This window comes from Bos indicus, chromosome 1 (genome assembly GCF_029378745.1).
Source record: "Bos indicus isolate NIAB-ARS_2022 breed Sahiwal x Tharparkar chromosome 1, NIAB-ARS_B.indTharparkar_mat_pri_1.0, whole genome shotgun sequence".
Lineage (NCBI taxonomy): Eukaryota > Metazoa > Chordata > Mammalia > Artiodactyla > Bovidae > Bos > Bos indicus.
In genome coordinates, this window is record NC_091760.1 from 138,216,513 (window position 1) to 138,244,389 (window position 27,877).

Genomic DNA, 27,877 nt, shown 5'->3' on the forward strand with positions numbered 1-27,877 from the left:
GCTGGTGGGAATGCAAACTAGTACAGCCATTATGGAGAACAGTGTGGAGATTCCTTCAAAAACTGGAAATAGAACTGCCTTATGACCCAGCAATCCCACTGCTGGGCATACACACTGAGGAAACCAGAAGGGAAAGAGACACATATACCCCAATGTTCATCGCAGCACTGTTTATAATAGCCAGGACATGGAAGCAACCTAGATGTCAATCAGCAGATGAATGGGTAAGAAAGCTGTGGTACACATACACAATGGAGTATTACTCAGCCATTAAAAAGAATACATTTGAATCAGTTCTAATGATGTGGATGAAACTGGAGCCTATTATACACAGTGAAGTAAGCCAGAAAGAAAAACACCAACACAGTATACTAACTCATATATATGGAATTTAGAAAGATGGTAACAATACCCCTGTATACAAGACAGCAAAAGAGACACTCATGTATAGAACAGTCTTTTGGACTCTGTGGGAGAGGGAGAGGGTGGGATGATTTGGGAGAATGGCATTGAAATACGTATAATATCATATACGGAATGAGTCACCAGTCCAGGTTTGATGCACGATACTGGATGCTTGGGGCTGGTGCACTGGGAAGACCCAGAGGGATGGTATGGGGAGGGAGGAGGGAGGAGGGTTCAGGATGGGGAACACAGGTATACCTGTGGCGGATTCATTTCGATATTTGGCAAAACCAATACAATATTGTAAAGTTTAAAAATAAAATTAAAAAAATAATAAATTAAAAAAAAAAAGAAGCAAAAGTTAAAAAAAAAAAAAGAAGTGAACAGTAGGAGGCAATCTCAGCTATACTTTTAATGGAATTATCTAGGATAAACAAACAATTTTTTTAGATGTTTTTTCTTCTGGAACTTAGTGAAATGCAACATAAGATCCATAGGGTGAGATTTTCATCTATCTTACTCATCACTGAATCTCCAGCTCTTAAAATAGTGTCTGATACCTAGCAGGCACTAAACAGATGTTTGAATGTATAATTGAGTGAGGTTTTTTCTTCCTTGTAGAAATTGTTGGTGTTTCATCACTGCTGAATTTGATCATTTAGAAATTCTTCTATAGAGATCAGTGAACCTCTTTTAGTTTTAGCATGTTTGTTCTTTTTTAAAAAAAAATACATATATATGTATATTTTATTGAAGTATAGTTGACTATGTTTCAGGTGCACAGCAAGGTGATTCAGTTGTACAAATACACATATATTATTTTTGAAATTATTTTTCCATCATAGGTTATTACAAGATATTGACTATAGTTCCCTACACTATACAGTAAACCTTTGTTGTTGTTTTTTTATATCTATTTTTTAATTAGTAATCTAGCATTCTATTCATACAAAGTCAAACAAGTTGAATCAAAATGTAATAATATTTTTAGTTAGGCAAAAATCAATGTTTTCTGAAAGATATATATTATATATATATATATATATATATATATATATATACACAAAAGCTTTTTTTTACTACACTTGATAAAGGCTTGCGAAAAACAAAAAAAAAAGAGAGAGAGAGAGAGATGGATAAATTGGAGAACATAAACTAATGAAATGGGAGCACTGAATATGAAGTAGAAAAAGTGAAAACAAACTAGATGAAAGAAAAAGATCAACGTATGGTCCAGTAGTTTTTAAACATGAGTGCTTATTAGAAACATATATGGAGCTCTGGAGAAAAAAAGCAATACCTGAGCATTTGTATTTTTCAAAAAAAAAATTGAGATAATTCTGATATGCATCTGGATTTTAAAAACTGATTACAGGTCTTTCTATTAGATTCTAGTTTTGGTGATATAGAGTTCTGTTATTTTTCTGTTGACTGATCATGATACAATGGTATTAAGTGAGTAACAGTTACATGATCACAATAGTAAAAGATGTTTATCAGTTGTCACAATCAATAGCCAGACAAAAAATAAAAGATAATTATAATTGCAAACCATAATGGGAACATGATTAACTTAACAATATAAAATAATTACAATTTAGGGAGGTCAAGCAGAGTAATGTGGTAAGTGGAAGTGCATACATGCATATGTTTTCATCCACTCAGTCTATGTCTTTTGGTTGTTGCATTTATTCTTTTTACATTTAAGGCAGTTATCAATATGTATGATCCTATTACCATCTTCTTAATTGTTTGGGGTTTATTTTCTGTAGGGCTTTCCCTTCTCTTGTGTTTCCTGCCTAGAGGAGTTCCTTTAGCATTTGTTTTAAAGCTGCTTTGGTGTTGCTGAATTCTCTTAACTTTTGTTGGAAAGCTTTTGATTTCTCTATCAAAGCTGAAGGAGAGTCTTGCTGGGTAGAGTATTCTTGGTTGTAGGTTCTTCTCTTTCATCACTTTAAATACATCATGTCATTCCCTTCTGGCTTGTAGAGTTTCTATAAAGAAATCAGCTGATAGACTGATGGGAGTTCCGTTGTATGTTATTTGTCACTTTTCCCTGGTTGCTTTTAATATTTTATCTCTGTCTTTAATTTTTGTCAGTGTGATTACTATGTGTCTTTGTGTGTTCTTCCTTGGGTTTATCCTTCCTGGGGCTCTCTCTGTCTTGGACCTGGTTGATTATTTCCTTTCCCATGTTAGGGAAGTTTTCAGCTATCATCTCTTTAGATATTTTCTCAGGTCCTTTTTCTCTGTCTTCTCCTTCTGGAACCCCTATAATGTGAATGTTTGTGTGTTTAATGTTGGTCCAGAGGTCTCTTAGGCTGTCTTCATTTCTTTTATTTTCTTTTTTGTATATTCTATACTGTGGCAGTGATTTCCACCATTCTGTCCTCCAGGTTTATTCATTCTTCTGCCTCAGTTATTCTGCTACTGATTCCTTCTAGTGTATTACTCTGGAGAAGGCAATGGCAACCCACTCCAGTACTCTTGCCTGGAAAATCCCATGGACAGAGGAGCCTGGTAGGCTGCAGTCCATGGGGTCGCTAAGAGTCGGACACAATTGAGCGACTTCACTTTCACTTTCCACTTTCATGCATCGGAGGAGGAAATGGCAACCCACTCCAGTGTTCTTGCCTGGAGAATCCCAGGGATGGCGGGACCTGGTGGGCTGCCATCTATGGGGTCGCACAGAGTCGGACACGACTGAAGTGACTTAGCAGCAGCAGTGTATTACTCATCTCTGTTTGTTTGTTCTTTAGTTATTCTAGGTCTTTGGTAAATGGTAAACTCTTCTTGCATGTTCTCAGTCTTTGCCTCCATTCTTTCCCTGAGATCCTGGATCATCTTCACTATCATTATTCTGAGTTCTTTTTCTGGAAGATTGCCTATCTCTACTTCTTTTAGTTGTTTTTCTGGGGTTTTATCTTGTCCCTTCTTCTGGGACATAACTTTCTGCTTTTTCATCATGATTAGGTTTCTGTAATATGGTTTTTGTTTTACCCTCTGTGAGACTGTGATTCTTCTTTGGTCTTCTGTGTAGCTTCTGATGGATGAGGCTAAGAGGCGTGTGTAAGCTTCTTGATGGGAGGGACTGGCAATGGGAAAAACTAGGTCTTGCTCTGGTTGGCAGATCCTTGCTAGTAAAACTTAATCCAATTATCAGCTGATGGGTGGTGTTGCACTCCCCTGAGGCGACTCAACCCTGAAGTCTATGGTGTGTATAATGGTGAACTCCAAGATAACTCCATGGGCCCCCCCATCCCTGTGGTGAGCCGTGCCCTCCCACACCTTCACAGGAGGCCCTCCAACACTAGCAGGTAGTTTTGGTTCAGTCTCCTGTGATGTCACTGTCCTCTCCTCTGGGTCTCTGTGTGCACAAAATTTTGTTTGTGCCCTCTAAGACTGAAGTCTCTGTTTCCCTCAGTCCTCTGGAAGGCCATTAAACAAATCTGCTGACTCTCAAGGCCAGATTCCCTGGGTATTTCCAGTCCCTTTGTCAGATCCCGAGGCTGGGAAGCCTGACTTGGGATTCAGAACCTTCATAAGCAAGAACTTGTTTGGTATTATTGTTCTTGAGTCTGTGGGTCACCCACCTGGTGGTTATGGGATTTAATTTGATCATGATTATGCCCCACCTACCATCTCACTGTGGCTTCTTTGTCTTTGGACGTGGGGTATCTTTTTTTGGTGGATTCCAGTGTCCTCCTGTCAATGGTTGTTCAATAGCTAGTTGCAATTTTGGTGCTCTCACAGGAGGATATAAGCAGATGTCCTTCTACTCCGTCATCTTGAACTGGAAGCCCAGCATGCTTGTTCTTAATAGAAATATCTTATTTCTTGATAGCATATGAGTTGAGTTTATGCCTTTTTGTTATTTTAATCACATAACTGATGTGAAATTGTGTCAGTTTGCCTTTGTGGAAACATACTCCAATAATTATTTTAGGTAAACTTTTAATTTTACAAGTTTTAGTGTTCAACTCAAGGTATTTTCAGGAAATTAATCCAATTGTAGAACCTAGATTAATAAACAGAACATCAGCACAACCACAGAGCCCCTCTTGTGTCTTCTTCTATTTACTACTTCTCCACCTGTGTCAGGAATAAACATTGTGCTGACATCTAACAGCATTGATAGCTTTTGCCGATCTTTGACTTTTATACAAATTGAGCATGCACTTTGTACTCTTTAATGTTGACCTTCTTTCATTGAGATTATTTATGAGATGTTGTATACCATTCTGTTGTATGGATATGTCCTACTTGATGTATCCATTCAGCTGTTAATAGACATTTGAGTTGTTTCCAGTTTAGGGCTCTAAGGAGTAATTCGGTTATGAACATTCTTTGGGATGATTTTTAATGAGTATATTGATGTGTTGGTTTTGGATAAATACCTAGGAGCATGACTGCTGGATCTTAATGTGAGCAAAAGATGAGCTTTAGTAGATATTTCCAAACAGTCTTTCAGAATGGTTATATAAAAGTCATCCCCATGAGTAGTGTTGGGAGTTCTAATTGCTTCACATCTTCAACCTTTGATATTATTGCCTGTCTTTTTAAGCTTAGCTGTTTAGGTAATGTGTAGTCCTAGCCCATTGGGATTTTAATCTGCATGCTCCTGGTGAATAAGAAGATAATCTTTCATTTATTTGTTAGGCATAAATATTTTATTTAAAGTTTTTTTTTAATTGTATCTCTATTGGGCATATATGTTTCCAACTCCAACAGTCACTCTCTTTTCAACCTATTTTAATTCACTCCCACAGTAGTTATTATTGTAGTTATTGTTATAAAACAGTGTATTTCTTAGCTATCACAGTCATTTTTGCCATAACTCTTATTGTGGAACTTCACACTTAAAATTGTTTATATTATTGATTACTATTTATAATATTGATATATCCTTCTATTTACAATGCTATTCCTAAAAAAAAAAATAAGATGCTATTTGTGACTCATAATTGTTATCATCATCCATATTACATCATTAGGCTTTATAGTAAACTACATTACATCTCTGTACCAGCTAAAAATACTTTCTGTTTTGATAAAAGGAGGCTAGAGGATTTTGAAGAAATAGGGGTTCATTTTTCTCATAAAAGAAGAAGTTATTTGTGTTGGGTCAGTTACTGTCAGAAGTTGAGATTTTTCTGCATTTTCTTTGTGCTACTCTTAGTTAAATTATTGCATTTTCTTCCCTATAGCTGTTGCCTCTTAGACACAAGTCAGTTGTTGAATTGCCAAATATGATGCCAACATTCCTTACCATTCAGGAAAAATGGTGGTAGGCAGAAGGCTATGCCATCCAGTTTAAAACCCTTTTCTGGTAGGCATAGTTTTGTCCCTAGAACTCTGATCTGCTTGCATATTAGGGATCACTTGATGGTAACGATGTCACTGGTTACTACTAGAAGCAAGGCAAGCTGGGAGATTAGTGGTTTACTTTGTAGCCCTAAAAGCAGAAGGCAAGAGAGAGAGGTGTGGGTTTGGTGTCAAGGAAACAAAAATACACGATCTACTGTCGATTATAAGAAAAAAGAAGGCACAAACAGTATGATACAATCAACTCCTCTTTAGCCTTGAAAAATATAGCTCTAGAATGGCTTTTAAAAAGATAGATAATGTCCTTTGCTGATGCTTGTGTACTTTATACCTGGTACTCAGATTTTGATTTAGCGAGTACTTGCCAGGTTGTCCCAAGCTGTTCCTTCTGATTAGTGATGTGCCACACGTGGTTCATTAGACTCTGTCACCTTCTGTCACCTACCACACAGATTAACCTTTAGTAAAATTGATGATAAAACACACACAGACACAATCTCTGTGAAAAGGGGGAAAGACATCTCAAAGCAATAAACAGCTCTCACAAAAAAAAATGAAAGGCTTGCCTTCCATTTGGTTGTAGTTGGGGTTTTGTGTACACTAGATAAATATTATTTGCTTTTGTCTTTTATAGGTAAATATGGGACCTTGTTTGTCTGTGGAAAGTGGATTATTTATTTTTTAAACTGCACTAGTGAGAAAATAAAATGAAAATACCAACCAGAAAAATCCAACAGCCTGTTTTAAAGTTTTTAAAAACTCAGTGAAATTTTTTATGGTAAGAGGCAAAGTGGTTTCAATTTATAAAATTCTTTTCTAGCCTTATTGAGGTATGGTTGACAAATAAAAGTTATCTATATTTATGTTTTACAAGGTAATTTTAAGCTGTGCAATATGATGATTTAATACATATATATTGTGAAATGATCACCACAATCAAGTTAACTAACACATCCATTACCTCATGTAGACCTTAATGTGTGTGTTTGATGAGAACACTTAAAATATGTTTTAAAATATGCTCTTTTAGCAAATTTCAAGTATACAGTGAAGTATTATTAACTATGATCACCATGCTGTACATTACATCCCCGGACACTATTCATCTTATAACTGAAAGTTTGCACCCGTTGACCAACATGTCCATATTTCCTTATCCTCTACTATTCTATTGGTTCTATGAGTTTGACTTTTTTAGATTCTACATATAAGTGAGATCATACAGCATTTATTTTTCTGTGTCTGACTTATTTCACTTAGCATAATATCTCCCAGGCTTATCCATATTGCCATAATAACAGGATTTCCTTCTTTTCTATGACTTGATAAATCCATTGTGTGTGTGAATCCACATATATATGTGTATTGTTAGTCGCTCACTCATGTCTGACTCTTTGTGACCCCATGGACTGTAGCCCACCACCTCCTCTGTCTGTGGAATTCTCAAGGCAAGAATACTGGAGTGCATGGCCATTCCCTTCTCCAGGGGATTTTCCCGACCCAGGTGTCGAACCAAAGTCTCCTGAAGGCAGATTCTTTATGATCTGAGCCACCACAGAAGCCCATTATGTGTGTATTTGTGTGTGTGTGTGTGTGTGTGTGTGTGTGTATTCATATATGTGTATTATCACTTACACATGACTTCCCTGGTGGCTCAGATGGTAAAGCATCTGTCTACAATGCAGGAGACCTGGGTTCAATCCCTGGGTCGGGAAGATCCTCTGGAGAAGGAAATGGCAACCCACTCCAGTATTCTTGCCTGGAAAATCCCATGGATGGAAGAGCCTGATAGGCTACAGTCTGTGGGGTCGCAAAGAGTCAGACACAACTGAGTGACTTCACCACCTTCACCACCAATCTTCTTTATCCATTCATTCATTTATAGATACTTAAGTTGCTTCCATGTCTTGTATAGTGTAAATAATGCTGGACATGAGTTTGAGTGAACTCTGGGAGGTGGTGATGGACAGCGAGGCCTGGCGTGCTGCAATTCATGGGGTCGTAAAGAGTTGGACACAACTGAATGACTGAACTGAACTGAACTGAAGTTGCTTCCATGTCTTGTATAGTGTAAATAATGCTACAGTGAAAATAGGAGTGCAGATATTTCTTCAAGATACTGACTTCATTTCTTCTGGATGTATACCAGAAGTGGGCTTGCATGACTGTATATAGTAGTTCTATTTTTAATTTTTTGAGAAACCGCCATACTGTTTTCCATAGTGGCTGTACCAATTTACATTCCCACCAATAGCGCATGAGGGTTCTTTTTTCTCCACATCCTTGCCAACACTTACTATTTTCTGTGTTTTTGATAGTAGTCATTCTAACAGGTGTGAGGTGATGTCTCATTGTGGATTTGAATCTGCATTTTCCTAATGATTATATTAAGAATTTTTTTTATAAACCTGTTGGCAAAATGTCTTTGGAAAAATATCTGTTCAGGTTCTTTGCTCATTTTTAAAAATCAGGTTATTTGTTTTGTTTGCTATTGAGTTGTATGAATTCCTTAATATAAACATTTTGGATATTAACCTCTTATCCCATATATGGGCTTCCCTGGTGGCTCAGATGGTAAAGCATCTGCCTACAATGTGGGATACCTGGGTTCAAACCCTGGGTTGGGAAGATCTCCTGGAGAAGGAAAGGGCAACCCACTCCAGTACTCTTGTCTGGAAAATCCCATGGATGGAGGAGCCTGGTAGGCTACAGTCCATGGGGTTGCAAAGAGTTGGACACAACTGAGTGACTTCACTTTCACTTTCATCCAATATATGGTTTGCAAATATTTTATCTAATTCCATAGGTTGACTTTTCATTTTGTGGAATAATTCCTTTGTTTTGCATAGCTTTTTAGTTTTATATAGTCTCATTTGTTTATTTTATTTTATTATTTTTTTTGCCTGCACTTTTCATGTCAAATCTAAAAAAATCATTATCAAGACCAAAGTAAAGATGCTTGCCCCCTATGTTTCTTCCAGAAGCTTTATGACTTCAAGTGTTATATTTAAGTCTTTAACCAATCCAATCCAAGTTAATTTTTGTGTATGGTGGGAGACAAGAGTACAGTATCATTTTCCTCCATCTGGAAATACAGTTTTGTCATCTTATTGAAGAGACTATCCTTTTTCCATTGTGTATTCTTGACATCCTTGTTTAAAAAATAGTTAACCTTATACATGTGTTTTTGTTTTGTTTTTACATTTGTGCTCTCTATTCTGTTCTTTGGGCTATGAATCTCTTTTTATGACAGTACCAGGATGTTTTCACTATTATAGTTTTGTATCAGAGTTTGAAGTCAGGAAGTGTAATGTCTCCAGCTTTGTTGTTCTCCCTCAAGATTACTTTAGCTATTTAGTCTCTTCTGTGGTTCCACACAAGATTTAGGATTTGTGTGTGTGTGTGAAAAATGCCATTGGGATTTTGATAGGCATTACATTGAATATGTAGATTGTTTTGGATACTTTGGGCATTTTAATGATATTAATTCTTCCAATACATGAACATGAGATTTTTTTCTATTTATTTATATCTTCCTCAATTTCTTTCTTAAATGTCTTACAGTATTTTTGTTTGTTTGTTTTTAATTTATTTACTTTTTAATTGAAGGATAATTGCTTTACAGAATTTTGTTGTTTCTGTCAAAACTCAACATGAATCAGCCATAGGTATACATATATCCCCTCCCTCTTTAACCTTCCTCCCATTTCCCTCCCCATCCCACCCCTCTAGGTTGATACAGAGCCCCTGTTTGAATTTCCTGAGACATAAAGCAAATTCCCATTGGCTATCTATTTAACGTATGGTTATGTAAGTTTCTGTGTTACTCTCTCCATATATCTCACCCTCTTCCCTCTCTTCATGTCCATAAGTCTGTTGTATGTGCTGATACTCCATTGCTGCCCTGCAAATAAATTCTTCAGTACCATCTTTCTAGATTCTGGATATATGCATTAGTATACAATATTTATCTTTCTTTTTGTGACTTATTTCACTCTGTATAATAGGCTCTAGGTTCATCCACTTCATTAGAACTGACTCAATTGTGTTCCTTTTTATGGCTTAGTAATATTCCATGTGTATATGTACCACAACTTCTTTACCATTCATCTGTTAATGAGCATCTAGGTTGCTTCCATGTTCCAGCTATTGTAAATAGTGCTTCAGTGAACAGTAGGATACATGTGTCTTTTTCAATTTTGGTTTCCTCAGGGTATGTGCTGAGGAGTGAGATTGCTGGGTCATATGGTGGATTTATTCCTAGTTTTTTTTTTTTTTTTTTTTAAAGAATCTCCATAGTGTCTTTGATAGCAGCTGTATCAATTCGATCCCTGGTGAGTGAAAAAGTTGGCTTAAAGCTCAACATTCAGAAAACGAAGATCATGGCATCTGGTCCCATCACTTCATGGCGAATAGATGGGGAAACAGTGGAAACAGTGTCAGACTTTATTTTTCTGGGCTCCAAAATCACTGCAGATGGTGATTGCAGCCATGAAATTAAAAGACGCTTACTCCTTGGAAGGAAAGTTATGACCAACCTAGATAGTATATTGAAAAGCTGAGATATTAGTTTGCCAACAAAGGTCCGTCTAGTCAAGGCTATGTTTTTTCCAGTGGTCATGTATGGATGTGAGAGTTGGACTGTGAAGGAAGCTGAGCGCCGAAGAATTGATGCTTTTGAACTGTGGTGTTGGAGAAGACTCATGAGAGTCCCTTGGATTGCAAGGCGATCCAACCAGTCCATCCTAAAGGAGATCAGTCCTGGGTATTCATTGGAGGGACTGACACTGAAGCTGAAACTCCAATATTTTGGCCACCTCATGCAAACAGTTTACTCATTGGAAAAGACCCTGATACTGGGAGGGATTGGGGGCAGGAGGAGAAGGGGACGACAGAGGATGAGATGGCTGGATGGCATCACTGACTCTATGCACATGAATTTCAGTGAACTCCGGGTGTTAGTGATGGACAGGGAGGCCTGGTGTGCTGTGATTCATGGGGTTGCAAAGAGTCGGACACGACTGATTGACTGAACTGAACTGAAGAACAAAACTAAACTGGAAAACAAAACTAAAGCAAGGTGTCAAGTGGGGAATAAAGCAATGAAAATAAAACTAACAAATACGGTGAGAGGAAAGGAAAGAAAGAATAGATATGCCAGGTTAAATAATGGTAGATAAAGAAGATTTGTATACATTAAAGATTAACTGCAGTGGGAAAAGAACTGTAGGAAAAGCAAAGGAATAAATGTAGAAAAATAATAATAGTTAAAAAAAATTTTAAACTGAAATTTAAAAAGAGAAAAAGAAGAAGAGGAAGAAAGAGGAAAATGTAACAGAACTGCAGAAGACCAATGTAGAGGCAGAGGTTTATAATAGCAAAAAGTGATTGGAAAAAAAAAAAAAAAAAACTCAAAATCTTATTTAGATTTCATAGTGCCAATAAAATCAACAATTACAACAGCAGTGGGAGGGGGAGACAAAGGGAAAAAAAAGAAAAGAAAAAAAAAAATCCCAAAGAATCTACAGAACAAGTCAAAACATAAGAATAATAAATGTTTTTGAGTCACTGCTGTCAGAATCCTTACCCTCACTGGGAGTCATAGTCGACCTCACCCCTCCAGTGTGCCTTCCAACTCTGTGCTGGTCTCTGGACCTGCTGTGGGGGCAACTGAGTCTCTAATCTGTCTCCAGTCCTGTGTGTTCTTGCCTCCAATGTCCACAGCTATCAGAACTAGTGCAGTTTCTTTTGTGGGAGCTCTCAATGTCATTTTATATAGTCCATAGACACAGAGTCTGCCTAGTTGACTGTGTGGATTTAATCTGCAGCTTGTAGAGCTTGTGGGAGGGTTTTTGGTCTTATTCCTTAGCCACACTGACCCTGCATTTCAATTGTGGTTTTAGCTGCTCTGGAGGACTTGGGTCTGTCCCAGTAAGGGCCACGTGTGGAGGTAGTGCAGCTTCTTGGTTCTCAGGGGTTCTGGAAGCACCAGGTACTCAGGAGAGTTGGCAGCCAAAGCAGCAGGAGATACAGTGCTCCAGAAGGGTATGGCAATCAGTATTGGCCAATACACTCTAGTATTCTTGCCTAGAGAACCCCACTAACAGAGAAGCCTGGAAGGCCATGGTCCACAGGGTTGCAAAGAGTTGGGCATGACAGAAGCGATTCCACATGCATAGATGCAAGACATTTTTTTGCCTGTGGCAGCTCTGCCCCAGTGAGGGTTGAGCATGAAAGTGGCATAGCTGCTTGGGTCAGGGGGACGCTGGTGGTGCCAAGTGTGCAGGGACACGGACTGCCTCAGCTGCAAGAGTTGTGGCCCTACCAAATTCTTTTTATGAGCCTCTGATAGCTGGTCAGGAGGCCTCTTTGGCTAGTCTTTTCCTGTACCTCCACCCATTCAGGCACTTAGAGGGCTCCCTTGCCTGGGGTTCTTCTCTGTTGTTCGGTGCATCAGGCACATAAGGGGCCCCTGGCTGGAGTACCACTCTGTAGATCAGTGTGTCAGGCACTTAAAGGAGCACTCTGGATGAGGTCCTATTCTGTAGTTGGTGCATCACCCACTTAAAGGAGCACACTGGATGGGGTCCTACTGGAGTTCAGTGCTTGATGGGCCAGCCTCTCTGTTGTTCAGCTGCCAATGCTGGTGTGTGGGCAGAGAGAGGCTATGGTGATGCCTCCACCCCCCATGCATGACTTGGCATTATTGCCTTGCTTCTATGGCTTCCTGACTTTTCTCCACAGGCATTTCCCACCATGGTCTCCTCCTTCATATCTCCTTGGTCTGTCTCTCCAAAGTCAACAGCAGCCCTTGCCCAGGGATTGCTCCACAATCCCTAGCTCCAGCTCCCAGCCACTACACCTTCTAGGGGACCTGTGCCCCTGTCTGGGGTATATATGGCTGTGGCAAGGACTGTCTGATTCTCATGCCATTTAGGTTGCCACAGATCAGCTGTTTCACTCTCAGCCTTAACTGTTTCTCCTTTGACCCAGACAATTGCCCCGATGTGGGGATTGACCCCTGCTTCAGTTACCCCACCCGCCGGGGGCAAGTCCAGTCCTACTGATACTCTTGTATTTCCCCCTAGTTCCTTCATCCTACCAACTTTTGTGTGGTTCTGTATGTATATTATTTTCTGCTGGTCAGGTACTCCTGTCCACTCTCAGCTGGTGTTCTGCAAGCAATTCTGTGTCTAAAGGTGTATTCCTCATGTATCCGTAGAGAGAGATGTAACCCAAATTCACTTACCCCTCTGCCATCTGTTCTGTTTTATGTATTTAATTTATAGATCTTTCACCTCCCTGGTTAAATTTTTCCTAAGTAGGGTTAGTAGGAATTGAATATGTGAAAGAGCAAATAGGAGACAATATGGTATCCAAATAATAGAAACTGAAGGAAGCAGCCTTAGCCCTTAGAGCTGGAAGAACAAGGAGGAAAAATGGGCTAAAACCCAGGCACCTGAGGAAGAGATGGTGCCATGTCCCTGAAGGGTGTGATAAGCTGGTTCTGTGAGTGTTAGAGAAACTTAAAGTAGATTCAACAGCTGCCAAGGGAAGTGCCTTTGTTGGAGTGAGAAATGCCTTTGTTGGTGGGGGAAGATTGCTGATGCTCCTGGGGTGTGGGAGCCAGCCCCATCCACTTCTCCATTCTTATCATCACCTCTAAGGGACCCTGCTTGGCACTAACAGGGGTCTGGTTGCCAAAGCAGACAGTGGTTTTCAGAGTTCTCAGCTTTGATATCACAAAGAAATATAGAAGGGTGAGTGAAACTGAGAGACAAGTTTAATAATTGGCAAACCCACCTACCTTCCCCAAGCTGTCAGTCACAGAGTATGAGTGTCTTTAATTATTCCACAAGACAGCTAAGCTCCTATCCTGGCCATAGCTAATACTTAATCAAGTTTCATCCTCATACTATCAGTGGTCCTAGGTAGGTTTCAGGGGTGGATAGAGCAAAATAAGATGGGTCCTGTGAAAATTCATCTGCCCGACAAATATTTATTGCCCTGTTCTAGGTCTTGGAGACATACAAGTAAAAAGACATGGTTCCAGCCATTTGAGATTTCCCAATCTTGTGATTGATAAAGTAACCAGATTATAATATAGTGTGATAAGACCAATGATTTCATTGAAATGAGTACTGTAGAGTCATGAAAGATGGCATAAGGTAACAAAAATTATTTATTATCTCTCACCTTTTCTGTTGGTAAAGGATTAAGGCAGGGCACCTCAGGGAGAGTTTGTCCCTACTCTACAATGTCTGAAGTCTTTAGTAGAAAATTTGAAGGCTAAGGGCTGAAATCACTTGAAGGTTCATTCACTCATATGTGGGGTATGTTGGCTGGGGGCCGAGCTGGGGCTCTGGCTCAGAACATATGGTCTCTTCATACAGTCTGAGCTTCTTCAAAACATGGCATCTGGGTTCCTAAGGCAATTATGCCAAGAGAGAGCCAGGCAGAAGCCACATGCCTTTTATGACCTAGTTTCACCTGCCATGTACTTCCATCACAATGTTTTTCTGAGACATAACAAAGGTCTACTTAGGTCAGTGTAGGGGAACCAATTTCCCACCTCTCTTTGGAGAAATGTCAGTGTCATGATATAAGGAAGCGCGTGTGCAGTGGGATATATATCAGTGCAGGCATCTTTGGAAAATGTCATCTGCCACAGTATCTAACTCAATCCATGCTTAGGGTACAAGGTAGTCAGAAAATATTCTTAGAGGGGATGGTATTCCTGATGGATTCTGAAGACCCAGAAGAATTTCATCAATGAAGAAGAGAGGAAGGTTATTTCAGATTAAAAAATAGTCCCAGAGTCTTAAGGTAGATTTGTGTCTAGAAAAGTGCCTATAGTTCATTGTGTTTAATTTTCTTTGAATGCTAGAGTCTCTGTTTACCAAGTCTTTCTCTTTCAGAAGAAAGTCAGGCTGACATGGGAGGAATAGAGTCCGGCATTCTGAAGCTAGTCTGCCCACGCTCGTCCTCCCTTCTCCTCTGTCTGGACACACAGAAAGTGTTGAGATGCTCTGGGTAGTCAGTTTCCTGTTGCCACAGGACTGTATCACAGGGCTGAGTGTGAAATGGTGGGGAAGGAAATGCCTTATATCAGCAACCCTACTCCAAAGCTGCTCACCTGGCTCTCTGCATCATTCTGAAGAATCAAGAAGAATTCTTGATGCTGACACCAAAAATACAGTCTTCTTCTAAAGATCTCTTCAGTCTTTTATTGCTATATCTTATTGCAATCCCCTCATCTCTTCTTTTTAGGAAAAATACCAATTGATCCTTATTTTCTATCTGAGATCACCTCCTGGGAGCATGTCATCCTGTTCTGTCTTAACTCAGCAAAGTTATATAGCCCTTAGCCACCATCAGCTTCTAAGTACCCCTTACAAATATCTTCTTCATGCTAGTTCTTTCTCTCTTATTCTCCCCACTTTATCCAGTCAAACTGCAGTATTTTTTTTCTTCATTCATTCTTTTATATCTCCTTTGCCCTCACTCTAAACTTTTAGAATTTTCTTCTTAGACTTTTAAGGTGGTTTAATAATTGGTCTCCCAACCCGTTATCTTTTCTCACTCTCAATCATACTCAGAATCACTAAGACCTCTTTGCAGAGGCCATTCAATTTGGTTGATTTTTCCTAGGAGGCATTTATTGAATTGTTCCCAAGCTGGATGCTCCCAAAGGTACCCCACTGCATCCTGTGTGTCTCTAAACATGGCTCAGTGTGATGTCTGCTGCTGAGCTAAATGACTTCTAGATAGAAGCCTTCCCGTTTCTGGCACCATCATTAACTAGCATTCATTCATCAGAACATTTAAGAGAAATTAGTTGGATGAATAATGTGCTCCCACACAAAACTAATGAAACATGAAAGTTAGCAACATTAAATTAAATAAGTACATGCAGCCTTTGTTGGTTAACTGCTCATGCAGAGTTTACCAAACATACCTCTTTTTGACTTCTTGCTGTCCCTTGACCCTCTTACCTACTGCCTTCTTGTCCTTTCTCCTTAGAATTACAACTGTAACCATGCTCAGTCATGTCTGACTCTTAGCAACTCCAGCCTCCTCTGTCCATGGGATTTTCCAGGAAAGAATACTGGAATGGGTTGCCATTTCCTCCTCCAGGGGATCTTCCAACCCAGGGGTCAAACCAGCTTCTCCTGCATCTCTTGCATTGACAGGCAGATTCTTTACCACTGAGTCACCTGGAAAGCCCCAGAATTAAGACTACTTGTCTTTAAAGATCACATTGTGTCCTGTTCATGCTTGATTATTAACAGCTACAACTCTCATACCATCAACTTAAGCCCAGACTGCCTCTGTTGACAAAGTTTGTTTCTCCTCAAGGATAAGGACCATTTCTTATGTGTCCCTCTAGGCTCTGTAATCGGCTCATTGCACTGGAGGCCAAAGTAATGGAGCTTCGGCTTTAGCATCAGTCCTTCCAGTGAAAAGTGAGGATTGATTTTCTTCAGGATTGACTGGTTTGATCTCCCTGCTGTCCAAGGAACCCTCAGGAGTCTTCTCCAGCACCACAGTTCAAAGGCATCAATCTTTGTCACTCAGCTTTTTTTACTGTCCAGCTCTAACATTCATACAGGACTACTGGAAAAACGATAGCTTTGACTATTTGGAGCTTTGTCAGCAAAGTAATGTCTGTGCTTTTTAATATGCTGTCTAGGTTTGTCATTGCGTTTCTTCCAAGGAGCAAGCATCTTTTAATTTCATGGCTGTAGTCACCATCCACAGTGATTTTGGAGCCCAAGAAAATAAAAAAGTCTGTCACTGTTTTCATTGTTTTCTCATCTATTTGCCATGAAGTGATGGGGCCTGATGCTGTGATCTCACATTTTTAGATGTTGAGTTTTAAGCCAGCTCCTTCACCTCATCAAGAGACTATTTCCTCTTTCTGCCATAAGGGTGGTGTCATGTGCATATCCGAGGTTACTGACATTTCTTCTGGCAGTCTTTATTTCAGCTTGTGATTCATCCAGCCTGGCAGTTCGCATGATGTATTCTGCATATAAGTCAAATAAGCAGGGTGACAATACACAGTCCTCACACATGCCATTCCCAATTCTGAACCAGTCCATTGTTCCATGTTTGGCTCCAACTGCTTCTTCCTTACCTGCACAGGCTTCACAGGAGGCAGGTAAGATGGTCTGGTATTCCCTTTCTTTAAGAAATTTCCACATTTTGTTGTGATCCACACAATCAAAATCTTTAGTGTAGTCAATGAAGAAGTAGATGTTTTTCTGGAATCCTGCAGCTTTTTCTATAATGCAATGGATGTTGGCAATTTGACCCCTGATTCCTCTACCTTTTCTAAATCCAGCTTGTATATCTGGAAGTTTTCAGTTCATATACTGCTGAAGCCCAGCCTGAAGGACCCTGAGCATCACCCTGCTAGCATATGAAATGAGTCCAACTGCACGGCAGTTTGAACATTCTTTGGCATTGGCCTTCTTTGGGACTGAAATGAAAACTGACATTTTCCAGTCCTGTGGCTACTGCTGAATTTTCCAAAATTGCTGGCATATTGAGTGCAACACTTTCACAGCATCATCTTTTAGGATTTGAAATACCTCAGCTGGAATTCTATCACCTCAACTAGCTTTGTTCATAGTGATTCTTCCTAAGGCCCACTTGATTTCACATTCCAGGATGTCTGGCTCGAGGTGAGTGATGAAACCATCGTGGTTATCTGGATCATTAAGATCTTTTTTTGTGTAGTTCTTCTGTGTGTTTTTGCCACCTCTTTTTAATATCTTCTGCTTCTGTTAGGTCCATACCGTTTCTGTCCTTTACTGTGCCTATCTTTGCATGAAATGTTCCGTTGGTATCTCTAATTTTCTTGAAGAGATTGCCAGTCATTCTCATTCTACTGTTTTCCTCTATTTCTTTGCATTGTTCAAAAAGGCTTTCTTATCTCTCCTTGCTATTCTTTGGACCTCTACATTCAGACGGGTATATCTTTGCTTTTCCCCTTTGCCTTTTGCTTCTCTTTTCTCATCTATTTGTAAGTTCTCCTCACACAACCATTTTGCCTTTTTGCATTTCTTTTTCTTGGGGATGTTCTTGATCTCTGCCTCATGTAAAATGTTAGGAACTTCTGTCAGTAGTTCTTCAGGCACTCTAAAAGATCTAATTCCTTGAATCTATTTGTCATTTCCACTGTATAATCATATGGGATTTGATTTAGGTCTTGAGAGTCTCTTGGGCTGCAAGGAGATCCTACCAGTTCATCCTAAAGGAGATCAGTCCTGAGTGCTCATTGGAAGGACTGATGTTGATGCTGAAACTCCAATACTTTGGCCACCTGATGCAAAGAGCTGACTCATTTGAAAAGACCCGGATGCTGGGAAAGATTGAGGGCAGGAGAAGAAGGGGATGACAGAGGATGAGATGGTTGGATGGCATCACTGACTCAATGGACATGAATTTGGGTAAACTCCAGGAGTTGGTGATGGACAGGGAGGCCTGGCATGCTGTGGTCCATGGGGTCATAAAGACTTGGACACAACTGAGCAACTGAACTGGACTGAACTGATTGGTCACTTCCACTGTATAACCATATGGGATTTGATTTAGGTCATACCTAGATTGCCTAGTGGTTTTCTCTATATTCTTCAATTTAAGTCTGAATTTTGCAAATCCTAGTAAGAAGTGTTATTTTGCCCATTTTGGGTAAGGTAGCCAAATGGGATCTAGGCTAGTATCTTGTCCTGATGCCACTGAGATGCTCCTAAACAGTCACCCATGCAGTTTATTCTGCTGAGGACAATCTTCTCATCATCCAGATCATCTCCTAGTCATCGTGGGTAGATTTTAGCTTAACTGTCACTTCTTTGAGAAACTTTCCCCAACATGTTCCCGCCAAATTTCAGTTTTCCTTCCTTCTTTGCCAAATTCAGTTCACTCGCTCAGTCATGTCCAACTCTTTGCAATCCCATGAATCACAGCATGCCACGCCTCCCTGTCCATCACCAACTTCCGGAGTTCACCCAAGCCCATGTCCATTGAGTCGGGGATGCCATCCAGCCGTCTCATCCTGTGTCATTCCCTTCTCCTCCTGCCTCCAATCCCTCCCAGCATCAGGGTCTTTTCAAATGAGACAGCTCTTTGCATCAGGTGGCCAAAGTATTGGAGTTTCAGCTTCAACATCAGTCCTTCCAGTGAATACCCAGGACTGATCTTTAGGATGAACTGGTTGGATCGCCTTGCAGTCCAAGGGACTCTCAAGAGTCTTCTCCAACACCATAGTTCAAAAGTTTGGCACTCAGCCTTCTTCACAGTCCAACTCTCACATCCATACATGACCACTGGAAAAAACATAGCCTTGACTAGATGGACCTTTGTTGGCAAAGTAATGTCTCTGCTTTTGAATATGCTATCTAGGTTGGTCATAACTTTCCTTCCAAGGATTAAGTATCTTTTAATTTCATGGCTGCAATCACCATCTGCAGTGATTTTGGAGCCCAGAAAAATAAAGTCAGCCACTGTTTCCACTGTTTCCCCATGTATTTGCCATGAAGTGATGGGACTGGATGCCATGATCTTAGTGTTCTGAATGTTGAGCTTTAAGCCAACTTTTTCACTCTCCTCTTTCACTTTCATCAAGAGACTCTTTAGTTATTCTTCACTTTTTGCCATAAGGGTGATGTTATCTGCATACCTGAGATTATTGATATTTTTCCCAGCAATCTTGATTCCAGCTTGTGCTTCTTCCAGCCCAGCCTTTCTCATGATGTACTCTGCATATAAGTTATGTAGCAATCTTGATTCCAGCTTGTGCTTCCTCGGGACTCCTATATGTACTTTTTTATACTTTTCAGGTTACAGGAAATGCCATATTTTACTGCTTGCCTATTTGTTATATTCACCTTCAAACTTCATAACCCATAAGACAAAGGTCCATATGTATCTTTTAGTATCATATTATCAATATCGGAGTGCCTGGCATACTGCACACTCCTGATAAATATGAATATAAGTATATAGGAATGATTAATAAAATCAAGACCTTTCTTGGGGGTCTTGGAATAATATTCTCTCCCCTTTCCTTCTCCCAACATAGAACTATAGCATCTATATAGTTAGAATTGGGCTATAGAAACAATAAAACCATAATAAAATATATACAATGTCTTGTACAAAGAAACCCAGCAATGTCTTTTATTCATATTTTTGTCTAAAAATATTCCATTACTGTAAAATATAAAATATGCAGCAGTAGAGGATACATGGCCTGCAAGTTTTCCTTAAGTTGAAAACCTGAGCTCCCAGTGGGCTTTGGCATCTCTACTGTTACTTGTGAATAAGCTGCTCCAGCTGCTCTTGGCATCTGAGGTGCCATCTACTTAGTTCTTAGAGAAAAATATGATTACTATGAGAAACACTGGCATTTTACCTAAGGAAAAAAAACAAAAATAATAGACATGATCCATTCTGGAACTCATTTTTAAAGGATAGTAAGGATGAGTTCTATTCCTTACTTAGATGGTTTGAGAAGAATAAGAGTCCTTCATAGAGGTGGAATCCAACGTCCCCTCAATTTTAGAGAGGTAATTGTCCCCATTAACTTTTCTGGGAGCCCAGTGTTTTTCAAATTCAGGGCAACATGAGCTGCCTCTGAGCTGTTCTGGTCTATGATGAATTCCATTTTAAAGAGTATATTTCAGCTTAAATCTACTAATGGTTGCTTGTATATGTTTAGAGAGAATTAATAAGTTCACTGGGCTTGGGTATCAAAATTTTCCTGTATTCGCTTTCTTGGCCGCCATTCTTGCTAGGGCAAGTTCAGGAGTCTTCAGAGGCGCTAGTATTGGCTGCCGAGGGGGAGATGCGAGAGCAGCCCCCCACCCCACTTCTGTTGCCGCTGCCACCACTTCGGCTACAGGTGCCTCCAACCGGTCGGGTCTCCACTCTGCTGCCAGCCAGGATCCATGACCACATCCGGCCGCCGCCATCTTGTGCCCCCTCCCCCTCCCGCAGACAGAGTTAAAGGGGATTTTGGCACCTCCCCAGACATAGCTGGCTCTCTCCGTCCCGGCTACTGAGGAGGTATAGAAGTGCTGGGGCAGCCGCCACCACCCACCTGCCTGTGCCGGGGAAACCGCCTCTCCCACACCCTCCATCTCCTCCTTCCTCCTCTCCTCTGCACCAATCAACGATGCTGCCGCCGCAGCCACCAGTGCGGAGACTGGAGGGATCTGCTCCCGCTGGAACACGAGCCGGAGGCTGGTGAGGCTGCCGACCTAGAGCGCAAAGAGGCCCTGGGCGCGCCCTCCCTGCCATTGGCGCCATGCCACCTCCATCCGCCCTCTGCTCCTGCAGCAGCCACAGGGCCCCAGAGCACTCTGGCCCCGCACGCGCCTTTAAGCCTAGTCAAGGTCTGAGATGCACAATGCGAAGCCTAGGCCCCAGCTTTTGCACCATGATGCACAGGGTTGTACTTTTTGTACTGAACTGATAGGTGGCCTATAGGTTGCTGCTGCTAAGTCGCTTCAGTCGTGTCTGATTCTGTGAGACCCCAGAGACGGCAGCCCACCAGGCTCCCCCGTCCCTGGGATTCTCCAGGCAAGAACACTGGAGTGGGTTGCCATTTCCTACTCCAGGGCATGAAAGTTAAAGTGAAGTCACTCAGTCGTGTCTGACTCCTAGCGACCCCATGGACTGCAGCCCACCAGGCTCCTCCCTCCATGGGATTTTCCAGGCAAGAGTATTGGAGTGGGATGCCATCGCCTTCTTGTTAACTTATATTTAGCTTATATGCAGAGTACATCATGAGAAACACTGGGCTGGATGAAACACAAGCTGGAATCAAGATTGCTGGGAGAAATACCAATAACCTCAGATATGCAGATGACACCACCCTTATGCAGAAAGTGAAGAAGAACTAAAGAGCCTCTTGATGAACATGAAAGAGGAGAGTGAAAAAGTTGGCCTTAAAGCTCAACATTCAAAAAATTAAGATCGTGGCATCTAGTCCCATCATATCATGGCAAGCAGATGGAGAAACAGTGGAAATAGAGACTTTATTTTTGGGGGCTCCAAAATCACTGTAGATGGCGACTGCAGCCATGAAATAAAAAGATGCTTACTCCTTGGAAGAAAAGTTATGACCAACTAGACAGCATATTAAGAAACAGAGACATTGCTTCACCAACAAAGGTCCGTCTAGCCAAGGCTATGTTTTTTCCAGTGGTCATGTATAGATGTGAGAGCTGGGCTATAAAGAAAGCTGAGCACCGAAGAATTGATGCTTTTGAACTATGGTGTTGGAGAAGACTCTTGAGAGTCCTTGGACTACAAGGAGATCCAACCAGTTCATCCTAAAGGAAATCAGTCCTGAATGTTCATCAGAAGGACTGATGTTGAAGCTGAAACCCCAATACTTTGGCCATCTGATGCAAAAAGCTGACTCATTTTTAAAGACCCTAATGCTGGGAAAGATTGAAGGAAGAGGAAAAGGGGACGACAGAGGATGACATCACAAACTCAATGGACATGAGTTTGAGTAAACTCCAGGAATTGGTGATGGACAGGTGACTGACGTGCTGTAGTCTATGGGGTCACAAAAAGTCGGACACGACTGAGCAATTGAACTGAACTGAACTGAACTGATAGGTCTGAGAAGGCAATGGCACCCCGCTCCAGTACTCTTGCCTGGAAAATCCCATGGACGGAGGAGCCTGGGGGGCTGCAGTCCATGGGGTCACTAAGAGTCAGACAGGACTGAGTGACTTCACTTTCACTTTTCACTTTCATGCATTGGAGAAGGAAATGGCAAACCACTCCAGTGTTCTTGCCTGGAGAATCCCAGGGAGGGGGGAGCCTGGTGGGCTGCCGTCTATGGGGTCGCACAGAGTCGGACACGACTAACGTGACTTAGCAGCAGCAGCAGAACTGATAGGTGGCTTAGTGGTTATGCCCTGTACTACCATTTTGAGCATCTGGACTCCGTTCCTACCTTGCTCTTTGGACCACATTGTCAATTCACACCGAAACTATGTTGCAACTTCCTGTCAGCAATCCTGGCATTTTAAGAAATGCCCGGAAAACTGAAAAAAAATACTTAGTGACATTGGGTTGGAATACTGTGAAGAACACTTAGAAGACTTTAAACAGTTTGAACCTAAAGACTTTTATTTGAAAAACACTACATGGGAGGATGTAAGGCTATGAGACCCTTTGCTTACAAAAAAACAGGATTGTTGGACAAAACCTTTTTGCTGCAGTGCTTGCCCATTTTCTTTAAAGTCTTTCTCTGCCTACAAAAGTCATTTCTGGAATGTCCATAGTGAAGACTTTGAAAATAGGATTCTCCTTAGTTGCCCCTACTGTACATTCAATGCAGACGAAACGACTTTGAAAACACATTAAAATATTCCATGCTCCAAATACCAGCGCAGCAGGTAGCCTCAGCACATTCAAAAATAAAAGCAAAAATGATGGCCTTAAACCTAAGCAGGTTGTCAGTGGAGAGCAAGCTGTACCGAGATCCTCTTTAAGAAGTAGTTAGGAAGCACATCTACAGGAAACATTTTCAGCATGTGGTAGCACTTTACATAGCAAGGGCAGAAGAAAAATCATTCAGTGGTTCAATCCCTTTAGACACAAATGCCAGGAAAGAAAGTAGTATTCACTGCAAGCGATGCCTTTTTATGCCAAAGTCTTGAGGAGCTTTGGTACAACATGTCATTGAAGACCACGAACACACAGGCTTATCAGATCACTGTCATGATTGGCCATACAAGTTTGGTGGTTCCCAGATCCAAACCCTTGATGCTAATTGCTCCCAAACCTCAAGAGAAGAAGGGCATGGGACTCCAATCAAGAATTGGTTCCCTCGCTTCCGGAAAAGTCAGGTCTTTGCCATCACAGCAGATGGTAAATCAACTCCATACCAGAGCCTAACTTAAATTCAATAGGTGTCAACATGATGTCCAGTGTTCACCTGGAGCAGGAAAACTATGGAGTTAAATCTGTAGGCCAGGGCCATGTGTTGGTCAGTCAATGAGACTGGGGCTAGGTGGCAAGACATCTGTTTCCATCCCTCAGTAGTCTCGGTCTGTTAAGCAGTTACTTCCAAGTGGAAATGGAAGATCTTACTGTCTTGGGTCAAAACAGAGGATCCAGGCACCAGCAACATACTCACAACAGTCTCCAAATGCCCGTCTCTCTCTTCAGGCCAGTTAAAGTCTCCTTTCCTCTCCTAGTCACAGGCATCCAGAGTATTAGGTCAGTCCAGCTCCAAGCTGACTGCAGCTGTTACTGGCCCTCCACCACCCAATACTTCCTCAACTCAAGTGGAAAATATGTACGATCTGTAATGAGCTTTTTCCTGACAATGTATATAGTGTGCACTTCGGAAAAGAACATAAAGCTGAAAATCCCAGCAGTAGCCAACTACATTATGAAAATACACAATTTGACTATCAAATGCCTCTACTGTAATCACTATTTGCCCACAGACACTGCTCAACCATATGTTAACTCATGGTCTGTCATGTCCATATTGCTGGTCAACCTTCAATGGTATGGAAAAGATGGTGACACACATGTGGATGGTTCACGTTAATGAAGAGATGGGATCTAAAACAGATTCTACTCTGAGTTTTGATTTGGCATTGCAGCAGGGTAGTCATACTAACATCTATCTCCTTGTAACCACGTATAACCTGAGGGATGCTCCCACTGAATCTGTTGCTTCAGTTCAGGTCAGTCGCTCAGTCATGTCTGACTCTTTGTGACCCCATGAATCGCAGCACGCCAGGCCTCCCTGTCCATCACCAACTCCTGGAGTTCACTCAGACTCACATCCATCGAGTCAGTGATGCCATCCAGCTATCTCATCCTCTGTCGTCCCCTTCTCCTCCTGCCCCCCAATCCCTCCCAGCATCAGAGTCTTTTCCAATGAGTCAACTCTTCGCATGAGGTGGCTGTAATATTGGAGTTTCAGCTTCAGGATCAGTCCTTCCAATCAACACCCAGAACTGATCTCCTTCAGAAAGGACTGGTTGGATCTCCTTGCAGTCCAAGGGACTCTCAAGAGTCTTCTCCAATGCCACAGTTCAAAAGCATCAATTCTTTGGCGCTCAGCCTTCTTCACAGTCCAACCCTCACATCCATACATGACCACAGGAAAAACCATAGCCTTAACTAGACGAACCTTTGTTGGCAAAGTAATGTCTCTGCTTTTGAATATGCTATCTAGGTTAATCATAACTTTCCTTCCAAGGAGTAAGTGTCTTTTAATTTCATGGCTGCAATCACCATCTGCAGTGATTTTGGAGCCCAGAAGAATAAAGTCTGACACTGTTTCCATTGTTTCCCCATCTATTTGCCATGAAGTGATGGGACTGGATGACATGATCTATTGCTTACCATGCCCCCAAATAACCCACCCATCCCTCCAAAGCCATAGCCAAAAGTGCAGGAAAAGGCAGATATCCCTGTTAAAAGTTCACCTCAAGCTTTAGTGCCCTATAAAAAACATGTTGGGAAAACCCTTTGCCCTCTTCACTTTTCAGTCCTAAAAGGACCCATATTTGCACTTGCACATCACTTATGAGAGAGGCACCAATTTATTCAGACGGTTTGTCCAGTGGAGAAAAAGCTCACCTACAAGTGCATCCACTGGCTTGGTGTGTATACCAGCAACATGACACCTTGACTGTCACTCTGCATCTGGTTCACTGCAAGGGTGTTGGAAAGACCCAGAATTCCCAAGACAAGACAAATGCTTAACCAGTCACCAGGCCTGGCACCTGTTATGTGCACTTATGAGCAAATGGAATTTCCTTTGCTGAAGAAGTGAAAATTAGATGAAGATAGCTGTTCATCCAGCTTCTTTAAAGAGAGCCTGAGGAGCCTGTTTTAGCTTTAGACCCTAAGGGTCTTGAATATGATTCCTATGAAGCCAGGAAAATCTTCCTAACAAAATATTTCAACAAACACCTTGTCCCACCAGGAGAGAAATTGAGAAGCTGGCGGCCAGCTTATGGTGGTGGAAGAGTGATATCGCTTTCCATTTTAGTAACAAGAGGAAGAAGTGTGTCTGAGACTGTGAAAAGTACAAGCCTGGTATGTTACTGGGCTTCAACATGAAAGAATTGAAAAAAAAGTTAAGTATGAGATGAATTTTGATGTTGAGTGGCTATTTGAAAATCATGATAAGAAGGATTCCACAGTCAGTGCTAGTAAAACAGCAGACAAAAAGCTCAGTCTTGGGAAGGAAGATGACAGTTCCTCAGACAGTTTTGAAAATTTGGAAAAAAATCCAATGGAAGTGATTGTTCTTTTAAACCTGTTTTCAAAGTTGAGTCTAAAAGCCCTAGTGATAACCTAGATGAACACATACTGAAGGTAATTTCTGAAGATACTTTAGGATCTGAGAAGCTAGACCAAAAGGAGGAGGATCGTTCAAAATATGAAACTATTCATTTTACTGAAGAACCAACCAAACTAATGCATGATGCCTCTGATAGTGAGGTTGGCCAAGATGATGTTGTTGAGTGGAAAGATGGTGCTTCTCCATCTTAGAGTGGCCCTGGTTCCCAACAAGTGTCAGACTTTGAAGACAACACATATGACATGAAAACAGGAACCTGGTCCAATGAGTCTTCCCAAAGTGAAGACGCAAGGAACAGTAAGCCAGCTGACAAAAAAAAGGCTCCTATGCAGGGTGACAGAGAGCAGATGAAATGGAATAATAGTTCCTATGGAAAAGTTGAAGGGTTTTGGTCCAAGGACCAGTCACAGTGGAAGAATGCAACTGAAAATGATGAGCACTTCTCCACCCCACAGATTGAGTGGCAGAATAGCACAATTGACGGTGAGGATGGGGAGCAGTTTGACAACATGACTGATGGAATAGCTGAGCTGATGCATGGCAGCTTGATGGGAGTTAAGCTGAGCAGCCAACAGGCTTAAGGGCCAGGTTTTCTGGCATTGGTGACAAATGCTGCATCCTGGAACTCTGTTCTCCTTTCAGTTTTGACTGCAAAGCTATGTTCTAACTGGTACTGCCTTTTGAGTGCTGGGTCATCAGGCTGTGGGAACATGTGGTCACTCCAGTCCCAGTGGTTATTTCTAAGTCTATGACACATGATTGGCTGATATTGCTTTAGAATGTTCTGTGACAGACACAGTAACTAAATGTGAAAAACCAATAAGCTGGTGGCTCATAAATGCACACGAGAAAAAGCATAGGTTTGTTTTATCTGCCTTCTCCACATTTCTTTCCCTCTGTTAAACAATGTCTGGTTGGATGTCCTTGAGAAATGTTCTCCTGATTAAAATGGTAGTGTAGGGCCAACACACAAGCTACCAGTCCAATGTGTATAGTAGAGTTTGGGGAAATCAATTTTTTTTTCATGTATTGATTCTGAATAGTTGAAACGTATATTACAGTCTTTTAGACCTATTCAAGTGAGGCTTATGATATTGTTATGGTATACCCATCACAGATTCATGTCTTTTTTTAGTGTTGTTCTTGCCATGTAATAAGCATTGTATCTGGTTGACCTAGCAAAAGCCTGAAACTACACTAGTGTGGACTTAGGGACAGACTTAGTTTTTGCACGCAACCTTGTACAATCTCGTGACAGAGACCAGCCACATAAGACATATATCTGGACTCTCTTGTATTATATAATTTTTCTTGTTCTGAATACACTTGACATTACAGCTGATAAAAACAAAAACTGGTATTTAAGATGTTTTCTGAAATCTTTTAAGCTAAATGTAACATGCAAGTATTGACTTTGCAGCTACTAATTTTGACACCTTTTAGATCTGTGTGGAAATGTGTTGTGTTGAAGCAGCAGACCAATGAGTGCTGCTTTTTGGATATTTAGTTTTATTTTTGTTAAACACCATCCTGGAGTATTCATTTATACCATCTAATATATTGACACACTGTTGTAGTAGTGTGATCTTTATTTCCCTTTGTACAATTTTGTATAATTTTGTGATCTTTATTTCCCTTTGTATTCATTTTAAACATCTAAATAAATTGCTGTATTGTGCTTAAAAAAAAATTGTCCTATATTCATATGTTAGCTCTCTTGAAACTTTTAGCAACTTATTAAATTTGTAAAATAAAGCTGTTAATTCCTATATTTGTATA

General features: G+C 40.9%; 1 protein-coding gene and 1 pseudogene across 4 annotated transcripts in view; both read left to right on the plus strand.

Annotated features, from left to right (window-relative positions):
- The window catches only part of CPNE4 (copine 4), a 686,364-nt gene that overhangs the window by 174,496 nt on the left and 483,991 nt on the right, over positions 1–27,877 (plus strand). The gene's annotated exons all lie outside the window — the stretch shown is intronic.
- LOC109560349 (activity-dependent neuroprotector homeobox protein-like) lies at positions 22,625–27,728 on the plus strand (annotated as a pseudogene).